The following is a 13232-nucleotide window of genomic DNA, read 5'->3' on the forward strand; positions in this document are numbered from 1 at the left end:
TGCCACCTCAGAGTCTTCACTAATAACGAACCAATCAGATGTGAGCTTGAGGAAACACTTTGGGAGACTTTTTGAATGTAATAAAATAACAAAACATAAAACACATAAAATAATAAATTGCGTTGACATTTTCTTTACTTGGGTTTTTTTCACCTAAAGAATTAAACAAATAAAGTAAAATAAAATAAATAAAAAATTATATATAAAAAATTTAAAAGTGACTGGAGTTGCTGTGTAACACATAGATTCATCAGGACATTCATCTGCCTCATCAGGTTTGTGCAGTGCAGAAAGGCCTGCTGATTATAATTACACCAGCCTACTTTGGTTGTGTTGCAACATGAACATGTTACTTAGAGAGCGTTATTCATTTTAGACAAGTGGAACACCAAACTAGTTACATTTCCCAGGTATTTCATTTACCAAAAATACAATAATAGTAGTTGTAATGTGATGCAATCAAATAATTTAAACTGCTCCTGCCTCAATGTGCATTTTACTTCTGAGTCAAACATGAATGTGTTCTATTTTATCAAATATTTGGAATTTAATTGGAATGAAATTAAGCAAAACCGTTTTTGAGGACCAGAGGATCATACTCGTCATTTACATGCTACGAAAACAATTCAAAACATAATAATTTAGAGCATGTTGCTTCTTTAATAAGCACTGTGCACAGCGGTGTTACAGGGTGATGCACTTTAAACACTAATCAATTTAATTTTACACACCAATTTAATCAGCTTGCCTGCAAACAAAACCAGAATGCATTAAGAAAATGTTTTGTTTCAGTTGCATGAAAGTAGAGCAAAGAAGACTTGAAGGATGTTCCTACTGTACATAAATTAATCACATAAGCACAAACTTATGTGTCTTAGTCCACAAAAAAGCAACTTCCTGGACAATTACTAAACCTGGCATTAAAACAGGATGTAATTCCACCAAAAAGCTAATTTATTCAGCTTTCAGATGATGTATAAATCTCAATTTCGAAAAATTGACACTTAAGACTGGTTTCGTGGTCCAGGGTCACATATGATAAATCTCATCAAGCTATTATTAGAAAGTATTAAAACTATTAGAAAGTGTAAAGCAGTATCATCTTGACATTTTTGTCATAAATGTTCCAGGTCTAAACATTGCTCGTTGATGAGTAAAAGGTTGTATTGTAAATAACTGCTACGGAACTTGTTACATGTGACACTCCAAAAATACTGTATTTAAATAGAAGGGGGGGGGCGGGGTAATCAAATATCTACAATATGTCACGAGTTGTCATCTTGCATGTTCAGTTATCCAAGTCTCGTATCTTGCTCTTCATGCCATGGATAAATGAAAGAGGTCTGGTAACACACGAGGGTGGAATAATAGACAGGGAGACAGCAAGCAAGATTAATTATCTCTCAGTGTTCATATAATCATGCCAGACAGCTGTATATTCATTAGAGCTGGAGTTGCTCAGCTTGGTTTTTTTTTTTTTTTTTGTAAGGTCTTAATTGCAAAGGAGCTGTTTCAATTATGACCCTGCCAGAACAAACCATGGAGATAGCTGTCAGATGTCAGGTTGGCAGATTGCAGGGTACACTCTTCAGAATAAAGCCTGTGCCATTGTCATTTTGGGTTACTGCCAGCATGTACAGTACATTTACAGTATTTCAAACAACTGCAAAAATAGAAAGAGCAATCATTACTCTTTACAACAGAATGTCTTTCAGGTTAATGTCGCTTAGTGCAGAGTACCATTGCTTGAAATTTCAAAAAGGCTGGTTTCCTCTTTTGCTCAATACTCTTTTCTGTTTTGCCCAAGACAAAGCCACCCATACATTTTCAAACCTTTTCTTATCTAAACAAAGCCAGTGCATTTTTTTTCCTAAAAGCTACTGTTAATAAAGAAATGTCTATCCTATTCTTCTAGGGTTTCTAATCACCAGCACTCCAGCTTTGCCTTAAACAGAAAGCCAAAGGCAATTTAACATCCTCGACAGTCCCTCTGCATCTTGAAAACCCTAAATTAAAGAGGCAGGTTATGCTTGTGTAATTGTTCACCACAAACATAACTATTGGTGGTGGGGTGGGGGGGGGGGGGGGGGGGCGTTCGAGTTCCGCCGTAGGTCTGCCTGCGAGAAAAAATCCATTGTGAATCTCTGCTGGGGGAGGATGGTCAGCCCACATGCTTCTTAATGCTCTGCATACCCAAACACACACAAACACATTAGCACTCTCACTGGCAGATGAACACACACATACATACTGTTTATATTCCATGAGCACACAAAAGCCTACAGATTCTAGTTACAAGCGCAAACTCTTGATCAAATAGTGTGAGTGATTCCACATATGCTACTGTTCAACTAGCTTACATAATGTGTAACACAAAGTAAAAACACTGAAACCTAAAAAAAAAACTATATTAATAAAATGCAGAACATGCATCAAATATACAAGATTGATTTTATCTTCATATGGAGTATTTTCTGACCAAAAAAAATTTATATCTGAATTCAGTTAATTAGATTCAATTCCATTAAATCAGTCTGCGTACTTAAAAATAATTGATTGGCAAAACAAAGTAAAGCTAAACAAAACCAGAATAATAAAATAAAATAAATTATATAGATTTAGATTTTTTCTTCATATGGGGCCTTTTCTCTCCAAATATTGTCATAATAATTCAATTAAATTACACATACACACACAACAGGGCTTTGAGGGCTTTTAAAGTTGTTATTTTTTATGTATTTACACACTTGTTATGTATTTACACATTTGTCTCCTCCGCGTCACCCTATAGCGCCATTTTTGAGAGTATCGCCAACGTAAACAACGTATGCTGTTCTGTGTCAACAGCACAGTATGCGGATACATTGTTTACGTTGTTTACATTGTTTATACTTTTATCTGAACGTAAACAACAAATCCGTGTACATACGTTGCATACCTTGTTTACGTATGTGATACTCTCCAAAATGGCGCAATAGGGTAACGCGGAGAAGACGAAATGTTGAATAAAGTCGTTATTTTTGTTTTCTTTGCGCAAAAAAAGTATTCTCGTAGTTTTGTAAAATTATAGTTGAACCACTGATGTCACATGGATTATTTTAACGATGTTGTAGGATATCAGAGACCGAATCAGACAAGTTTAAGATTCGATCAGAACATCAAAACCTGAGGAGCCGAAATTCCACACAGGCCCCCAAAAAACAGGACAATGTCATAAATCTGTCCAGATCCTAGCGCCAGTGCATCTGAAGAAAGCCTAACCAGCAAGCTTCTTTCACAAAACAGCTTGCAACATTAAAATAAAAGGAACACTTATCTATAAGTCCAACACAGGAAGGAGACTGTCAAATTTGGGGCAAGTAATCAAGACTGATGGTCAAAGAGATGGCCATCACATGTGTTCCACGATAGAAATCACAAGCTTCCTTAGATTGACTTTTCCCCCCACATACAAGACAAAGACTTAGACTGAAATTCCTTAGGAGACCTGTTAACCTCTCTGTGGTCTTCACATAACATGTATTTTGTTTTCCATAGAACTACACAGAAAAATCATCTTAAAAGGACTTATGAGCAGCTAATCATTTCTATGCATAACTCCATATTATGTATGTAACCCACACAATTAACTATCATGTTAATCACATAATGTATTTTTAATCACTATTGAATAGCTGAAGGATTCAGATGCGTGTTTGGTATGTATGAGTTTGAAAAATCATGCTTTAAATGTTTCTTCCAATCAATTCTTTGTGAAATGTATCATAGTCTTGTTATAGAAACCATGTCCAAAATTATATTCTACAAGAGCGTTTAAAATTCGGACAATGTGACTGACCACGGCATGTTGATTTATTGATTGGGTGGAGAAACAAAGCAACACCCCGAGCCAGAACAGTATCTAATTGGTCAAGACAAGTATTGGGAGGTGTCTAAAAGCTGAGTTTACAAACTCAGGACACCATCAAACTCCCCCTTCTGCTCTTCAGCCTCTCTGCTCTCCTAACTTTTAGCCATGCTTTTTGTCATTACTTTCTGTGTTCTTTGAGCGCCATTCCAGCGTGCTTCGGTCTGTCACCTCATTTTATTCTTTTACTTTAGTTTATTTTCTTTCCATTGAGTTTCGTGTTCAAAAGTTAAGTTTGCCGCAAAGTCCAGTTCAACTGCACCCGCTTCAAACTTCAACTAGCAACTGAAAACATCTCCAGCCAACGCCCAATGATTGGCTTCCCAAGACATCACTACAAACGACCACAGCCAATCAGCAACCTCGGGAAACCCCCTTTCTGCAACGACCATGACAAAAGGGAATCCCTTTACGCAACGCAAGCAAGTAACTTCCAGTAACTTCCTAGTTGAGGATATTAAATTAAGTTAGCCATCTTATATAATAACGTTAATTGTGTAATTTGTCTTTATTAATCTAATAATATCCAAAAGACAAAGAAATCATGCAATCAGGGTGTTAAAATAAACAACAACAACAACAACAAAAACACTCACCTTTCAGTTCACCAACAACTCAACCAATAGCCACTGCACAATAAGCAAATCCCAGCTGGTCCGTCACTTTTTTTGGGGCCCCTTGAAACATTTCCATTGTGGTCCATGCAGCGCGTTTGTTAATTTGCATGTGTTGTGAGGATTTGCAGCGCGTTTTTTAATTTGCATGTGTTGTGAGGATTTGCAGCGCGTTTCTTAATTTGCATGTGTTGTGAGCATCTGCAGCGCGTTTCTTAATTTGCATGTGTTGTGAGGATTTGCAGCGCATGTGCTGTCAAAATGATGATGTTTTCTTGATTTGCTGGTGTTTTTTTCTATTTGCATGTGTTTTCTGAAGTTGCAGTGCGTTGAGCTCTCTTGGCCACCGTAGTTTTCACTATATTTTGGATTTTAATATCCAGTGCAGAGTTGATGTTATACGGCTCGTTCACTGAATCGCTGCCGACTCAGTGATCAGCCGTGAAACAGTGAGTCTGTTCAAATTCCCTTTAAAATCATAAATGATTCCCTTTGAGCTAAATTAAACTGTTTCCTTTTAAATTAAATATTACCTTTACAATGTCCTTGCTAAGTTTCTGAACCTTGATTGTGTTAGGATCCTTGCTGTCTATGGGAGGGTCAGAGAGCTCTCGGAATTCATCAAAAACATCTTAATTTGTATTTTGAAGATGAACAAATGTCTTACAGGTTTGAAACGACATGAGGGTGAGTAATTAATGACAGAATTTAAATTTTTGGGTGAAATATACATTATATATATATATATAATTCATTTGCAAAAAACGAGTTCAATTGTAGAGTTCATTTGCAAAAAACGATAACTCCAGTTTTTTTTTCTTCAAGAATCACTTTTTTTTTATTTTATTGCGCATTCCAAGTAATATCAATCAAACTGCAGTTGGGTTGTTTTGATTAAGTAATAATAACTAAACAAATACAGGCAATTTACAAAATTAAAGTTAATTGAAAGTATGTTTTTTTTCTACAATTTAAAAGTTTGTTTTATAGCAAAAAGAAGATAACTCCAACAGTTTTTTTTTTTTTTTTTTGGCAACAGCAGATAACTCCACATTTCATGTTTTAGAGTTAAAAAAACACTTGTTTATTCTTTGTAATCTCCTCAGATGACAATGTAGATGCCTGACAAACGTTGTTGTGATCCTAGATTATGGATGCGATTACACGCAATACACTGAGCTTTTCCCTCACCATTGTAACGCGCAGCTTTTTCAAGGTTCCATGAAAATGTTTCAGCTTTTATTTTCCTTTTACGCCCTGAAGAATATATCACAGTTTCATCAAGTTCGTCAAAATTATCCATCCTCGATCACTTTTTGTCAGCTTTGACGAAAATCCTCTCAGCTAGCACATCTTTTCAAAGTGAAAGTAGCCTTGTCACATGAATACATCGCACTGATTCGCTAAAATAGACTTATTGCTTCTGTTCAAAAACAACAAGGGCGCTTGTCGGCTTCTGCAGTAAATCGTGAACTCGCAATGCCTTGAAAGTGGACAATACAGGCTTTTTTAACAAAATGTGTTTAGGATTTTAGGATAGGGTTCAGATCGCGCTATATTTTTTTTTAAGTGATATATATATATATATATATATATATATATATATATATATATATATATATATATATATATATATATATATATATATATGCTAATAAATATCTTTGTATGAGCCATTTTCTCACCAAGTATATATACATCAGATTAATTCAATTCAGTTAAGTTAATTATAATATAATATAATATAATAATAAGATAAAATAAAATGTTTTATGCATATTTAAAAATAATTGATTGGCAAAACAAAGTAAACAAAGCAAAGAAAAAAATAACTGGAGAAAAATCATATAGATTATATAATCATATAAGATCATATAGAAGGTATATAGATTTTACCTTCATGGGGCATTTCTCACCAATTATTGACATATAAAATTAATGTCATTCAATAAAAATTATTCTACATATATGAAACAAAGCATATTCTCACCAAATATTGACATACAGTCTAATTTATTCAATTCAGTTTAATTATTCTGCATGTCAACATGATTGATAACAAAACAACCAACCAAAAAATAAAAAAACAACAACAACAAAACACCCGGTCAGCGCACACAAAATCCAACAGATCTGATACAGTTACAAGCACAAACTCCTCATCCTACATTCTAAGCACATCCACCTTCTCTATACCACCGGGTCCTGCACTTTTTGAGGAATCCTTTCCAATTAAGGGAGGCATCTCAGAGAGTTTGTCGGGGGCTGAAAGGTGGCAGAGACAGGGGCCATGACAGAGTAGCACGTACATAACCTGCAGTACCTCACGCTGCTCCAGGGCTTTAAAGACACTAGCTGTCCTGCTCCGAGGACTCTGCTCTCAATGGGAATAATGGCTCTGACTCTCCCCATTTGCCAGAAAAACCTCCAGAGCCTTTTGTCTCACTTAAGTCTCTTGTTTGTGGTTTCGGACGAGTGATTCTCTTCTCAAAGGGTTTTGTGGAAACTCTGCTGTTACCTTAACCTCAACAACGGTAAAAAAAAAAAAAAAAACTTGATACAAAGCGCTTTTGATTCAGACACAATGTGAGTGGTCTATAGAAATGGCCAGGCTGTGCATGCTACTCAAGGAGTGCCAGTCTCAGAATGCACTTACTGTATAAAAGCAATCCATTAACTTCCGGTGAATGAATTAAAATATTCAGCATAGAGATAGCTGCTATAATTGATTCAAAGGATAGAATGACTGCTTTAGATGTTGTATACATTAGTTTTGGATCTTGGACCTCAAAATCCATCCAGCAATCAAAGAAGAAGGGTAATTATTTCTGGCCTTTCAGAAATAATTCAGGTATTATTTGTTGAGAGGCTTCAGGCTTTTCGTCTTAGGTGCAGACAATCTAGATTTTAATAGTATTTTACATATATGTAAAATAAAAATAAACGACTGTATTTAACAATCTATTTAAATGTTTTAGTTTGTAAGTCAAACTTTGGCATTTATACAAAGCGACTTCCAGCTCAAGGGCACAGTGTTGATGACTCAAGTGTGCTCTTCACAGAGATCGAACCAACATTCTTTTGTTTACAAACCCTCCTCTATAATCCATACGAAACAACGTACCAATTTAGGTTGGATGGTGATAATAGATGGAATCTGCATCACCTCTGCATTTATCAGACATCTCTTGTGGATGAAAGATGGGTCCTTCCTTTTGATCAACGCTCCCATGCAAAACATTTAAGACATAAGACGTCTCCTCTGCCACTCCTCTCTGAGCAACACAAGCCTAAGGGAGGTTTTGTAGCGAACCAAAGCACCTCAAGTTTTTCTGTTAAAGCTTGGCAATCCAAATCCCATGAATTGTCCCCGGGGGACATCCTTAAACACTTTTTGAATACAAACAAGGATTTCCAACAAACTTGTGTCTCATCATTGTTTTTAAAATAGCCCAATTGTGGGAGCCATTTATTTGTTTAAAGCTTAAAAATTAGCTAATGCAATACATTTTTGGTCTCAAGTTAATTCAACTGCATGCAATCTACTAAAACATATATAATCGTTTCCTCAATTCAGGGGTTTTCAGACACTTCCATGTCAGTCATGGCCAAAAATATCGGCACCCTTGGCAAATATGATCAAAGAAGGCTGTAAAAATTAATCTGCATTGTTAATCCTTTTGATTTTTTTATTTAATGATTCACAAAAATCTAACCTTTCATTGGATAATAAGAATATAAAATGAGGGGAAATACTGTATCATTATGAAATAAATGTTTTTCTCAAATACACGTTGGACACAAATATTGGCACTCCTAGAAATTCTTATGAGTAAAATATCTCTGAAGTATATTCCCATTCATATTCACAATTTTGAGCACTCCAGGATAATTATGAACATTAAATTATCCAGCCATGGCTTTCTGTTTCACATAAATATAAACAGGAGGGAAAATAAAGCCCAAATTCCCTTACAATGAGTAAAACCAAAGAATATATTTCTGATGTGTAGCAAAGTAATTGAGCTTCACAAATGAGTGAAGTGGCTTTAAGAAAAGAGCTAGAGCAGTGAAAATTCTAATTTCCACCACCAGGGCAATAATTAAGAACTTCCAATCAACATTAAATGTTACGAAACTGCCTGGAAGAGGACGTGTGTCTATATCGTCCTAATGCACGGTGAGGAGGAGAGTTTGAGTGGCTAAAGACTCTCCAAGGACCACAGCTGGAGAATTTCAGAAAATGGTTGAGTCTCAGAGTCAGAAAACCTTTAAAAAATTCTCAAACAGCACCTGCATCACCACATGTTGTTTGGGAGGGTTTCAAGAAAAATGATCTTAGCTCATCCAAAAACAAACTCCAGGATATTCAGTTATCAGACATGACTGGAACTTCAAATGGGACTGGCTTCTATGGTCAGATGAAACAAAAAAAAAAAAGCTTTTTAGCAGAAAACACTCAAGATGGGTTTGGTAAACACAGGGATAAAAATTACCCCATGTGTACAATGAAATATACTGCTGTATTTTTGATGTTATGGGCCTATATTTCTGCTGGAAGTCCTGCACATCTTGTTTAGACACATGGCATCATGGATTCTATCAAATGCCAACAGATAAAAAATCAATAAGAGACTGACTCTGTTAGAAATCTTATAATGTGCCATGTTTGGATCTTCCAACAGTACAATAATCCAACCACAAACCTCCATTCCAGTCCTCTGACCTGAACCCTGTAGAAAATGAGTGAGGTGAACTGAAGAGAAGAAGCACCAACATGGAGCTGTGAATCTAAAGGGTCTGGAGTGATTCTGGATGAAAGAATGGTCTCTGATCGCTTGTCAGGTGTTCTCTAACCTCATCAGGCAGGCATTATAGGAGAAAATTTAGAGCTGTTAAACTGGCAAATGGAGGTTTCAAAAAGTATTGAATAAAAGGGTGCCGTTAATTGTGGCCAATGTGTATTAGAGAAAAACATTAATTCATAATGATATTTCCCCCCATTTGAAATTCGTATTATCTAATGAAAGGTTAGATTTTTGGGATTTTTTTTACATAAAAGATCAAAAGGATTAACAATGCAGATTAATTTTCACAGCCTTCTTTGATCATATTTACCAAGGGTGCCGATATTTTTGGCCATGACTGTATGTATATATATATAATACACACTATTAATGGTAAATGCATAACCAGAGTACATTTACAATTTAATCTAAATTCATTAATTTCTTACATGTACGTTGCATTTGCTAAATAAAATAAATGTTAAATGTAAATGTATATACCACTTTTCACAATAAACACCAACTCCAATGCAGTTTTCACAGAGAATATTGCCTTATAACCCCCAGTGAGTGTATGTTGCAAGGAAGAAGAGAGGCAAACAATGAGTAGAGCTTGTGCTGAGGTTGTGGACGGGTACATGAAGAGTTTGCTTTGCTGTATATTGCTTAGCTCAAAAGCAATTACTGTGCAAATGTTTGTGAAGTGACCGTCCTTTTCTTCCATTCTCTTCCTGCCAACACTATAGATTACATATGGTGAAAAAAAAAAAAAACTTACAGTACATTTTATCATGCTATACTTGCTATACTTACTAAACAAATTGCCTTTGAAACAATTTTCACTGAGAAATTGCTAGTAAATTTCACAAATAATTAAAGATATGTAAAGTAACATTGAATTAAACAAAATGTACATTCATAAAATGTACTCCATTTATGCCTATTATTTTAAGTTATTTATTACAGAGTAGTAGTTAACTGCAGGAGATTCAAGTGAGAGTTTCTGTGTTGGGTGTTTGTGCTACTTATACAGGACAGGAGATGTTATAATGGCAATTTGCATATACACATACGTTTTTAGATTTATAAAACCATTCTCACATACTCTTAGACATGCTAATCCAAATTAGCAGAAAACATTTTAAACAGCTTATTATGCACAGCCACATCTGCATATCATTTCCATATGCATCCAGACAGGTGATTTAATATTGTTTAGATATTTTAGGTGAAAATAAAACAAAGACACTGATGAAGACAAGCTATTCTTGCATTGTAAGTGCAGTGCAGCAGATCACTGAAAGAACTTGCTTACCATTTTCTTAAACTCTGAACAGCAACAGTATTTTTCATAATTTTGGGAAGGCCACAGGCGGCCATCAAAGCAATCCAATCGCTGTCAGCATTAAGTGGCACAAGTCTGCACAATACAACACATCTGAGTGCATCTTAGCGTCATCACACCTACATGCATGAATACCAATGATCAGATTGATCCAGACAGCTGGCAAAAGATGTTTCCACAGACCAATGGTCCATTCGACTGCCAAACTAACAACTCAATTCAAGCTAAGCTAAGTGTGCATTAGACATTTATGTTTACTTCAAAATAAAATATGTTTTTTGAACGGAGAACGCAATTTTTGCAATTTAAAACAAGCCCAAGTGGAATCATCATGAGCCAAGAAATCTACGCTTTTGTTAAAAAAACACTCCCCTTAGAATGTCATGGGAAAAGTCTAAAAGCAGTGCATCTATTAACAATCTTTTTGTTTTATAGCTTACATTTTAATGCCTTTTCAAATAGTTATGGATAGTCCAAAATGCAGCGGCTAGAGTTCTTACCAGGTCAAGAAAATATGATCATATTACCCCAGTTTTACAGTCTCTGCACTGGCTACCTATTAAGTTCTGTATCATTTACAAAATATTATTGCTTGCCTATAAGGCCCTAAATGGTTTCGCTCCTGCGTACCGAACTTGTCTTCTACCACGCTACAATCCAACCCACTCCCTAAGGTCGCAAAACTCTGGACTTTTGGTAGTACCTAGGATAGCAAAGTCCACTAAAGGAGGTAGAGCCTTTTCACATTTGGCTCTCAAACTCTGGAATAGCCTTCCTGATAACCTTCGGGGTTCAGACACACTCTATCTGTTTAAATCTAGATCTCTTTAGCCAAGCATTCACATAATGCATCTTATAAACTTGTACTGCAGTTATATCTGATCAAATGTATATTATTATTATTCTTTAGCTTGGGTTGAACAAATCATTTTTGCTTAGATGGAACAGCAGCTACGTGTCAGGATCCTGGACTGTTTTGTTGTGTTTTTGCTCCTCATGTGTTCACTGTGACCCAGTTTCTCCCCAGTCTGATTGTGTTCATTTGCTCCAGGTGTGTCTCGTCGTCTTCCCCAATTACCCGATGTTTATAAGCCCTAGTCCTTTCATTTAGTGTTTGTCGGTTCTTAAACGTCATTTCCTGTGTTCCTGTTTCTCCTACGTGTGTGGACTATTAAAGATCGTGTTTGGAAATACTCCTCGCTCCCTCGTTCCTTACTCCTTGGTGAAGTGTGACAGAAGAACCGACCTAAACAGTTACCTGCGTCTACCCTCCGTTTTGTTTTCCGTTTTACCCAGTGTTTTTCTTTCCGTTGTGCCCCATGGATCCCTTTGTCCGGCCCGAATTCCTCCTCCTCCTGCTGGAGCAGGGGGACCGATCTCTCGAGGACCATACACTTCTGTTCCTGATGTTAGCTAATGCCACCAGCTACCTGGACGACGCGCTCTGCTCATTCTATAATGGAAGCCTAAACACCGCGTGCAGAGCGCTGTCATCCGAAGATGGTCCTCGAGAGGATTTCGCCACCTTTGTGGAGTGGACTCTGGCGAAAAATGGATTGCCCCTCACAATCTCCCCTGAGGATGATCTCGCCAGATCAACTCCAGACCCAGAGCCCAGCCCACCATCTCCCTGCGGTGCGGAGCACCAGCCCGAGCCCACCGATGACGGAGAGCCATTTCCTGCCGCGATCTGCGAGCCAGCGCCAAGCCGAGCGACTAAGCGGATGATCGCCCCGGAAGTTGAGCCCAACCCGTCAGACCAGGTGCGAGAGCCGGCGAGAGTGCCCATCTCGTCTCTGCTGGTAACGTCCAGCCCTCCTACGTCTCCGCTGGTCCCATCCAGCCCTCCTGCATCTCCTATGTCTCCGCTGGTCCCGTCCAGCTCCGCGCCTCCAGAGTGCCCTCCTGTGCCCGCTCCTCGAAAATGCCCGTCCTCTCACCCTCTCCTGCCTCCTCCACCGCTGTCGTCTGGCAGCCCCCCGCTCGCCCTCAGCCCCCTATCTGTACGGTGCGAGCCCCGTGGGTCGGACATCCTCCAGCGTCGCCGGGGCTGGAGTATTCCTCACCTCCGACTCCAGCCTCCGAGGCCCGGACTCCGCCTCGGCCCGTAGACCCAGTGGCTCCACCCTGGCTCCTAACTCCCTCGCCTTCACCGTCACCCCTCGATCCACCAGTTCCACCGGGCTCCCTCGTCCCTCCGTCCCACCGGCTCCGTTGGGCTCCTTCCTCCCTTCAGCTCCACCTGGGTCCTAAGTCGCTCCGGCTCTGCCGTGGATCTCCGGGCCCCGCCTCGGTCGCCGGAGCCCTCGGCTCCACCCTGGCCCCCCCGGATCCTCTGCTTTCCCCTGGCTCGTTGGCTCTCCATCTCTGCCTCGGGCTCCTCCAGCACCTGCTCCGCCGCCGTTGGTCGGCCCCCTGGAGTCGGCGGCCATGGCTCCTCCCTCCGTCGGCTCCACCGTGGGCCATCTTCATAGCTGTGGCCTGGGTCCAGCTGTGCGCCTCCTGCTCCGGGTCCCTCCTGTCCCTTCCCTGGCTCCTCCCTCCTTCGTCGCCTCCTTGGTCTCTGTCTGCCGGCCCCC

At 38.7% G+C, this 13232-nt stretch overlaps 1 protein-coding gene across 1 annotated transcript in view; it reads right to left on the reverse strand.

Moving 5' to 3' along the window:
- The window catches only part of LOC306844849 (metabotropic glutamate receptor 4-like), a gene marked incomplete at both ends in the record, with an annotated part of 121504 nt that overhangs the window by 29806 nt on the left and 78466 nt on the right, over window positions 1-13232 (reverse strand). The gene's annotated exons all lie outside the window — the stretch shown is intronic.

Source organism: Barbus barbus, assembly GCF_936440315.1.
Source record: "Barbus barbus genome assembly, chromosome: 25".
Lineage (NCBI taxonomy): Eukaryota > Metazoa > Chordata > Actinopteri > Cypriniformes > Cyprinidae > Barbus > Barbus barbus.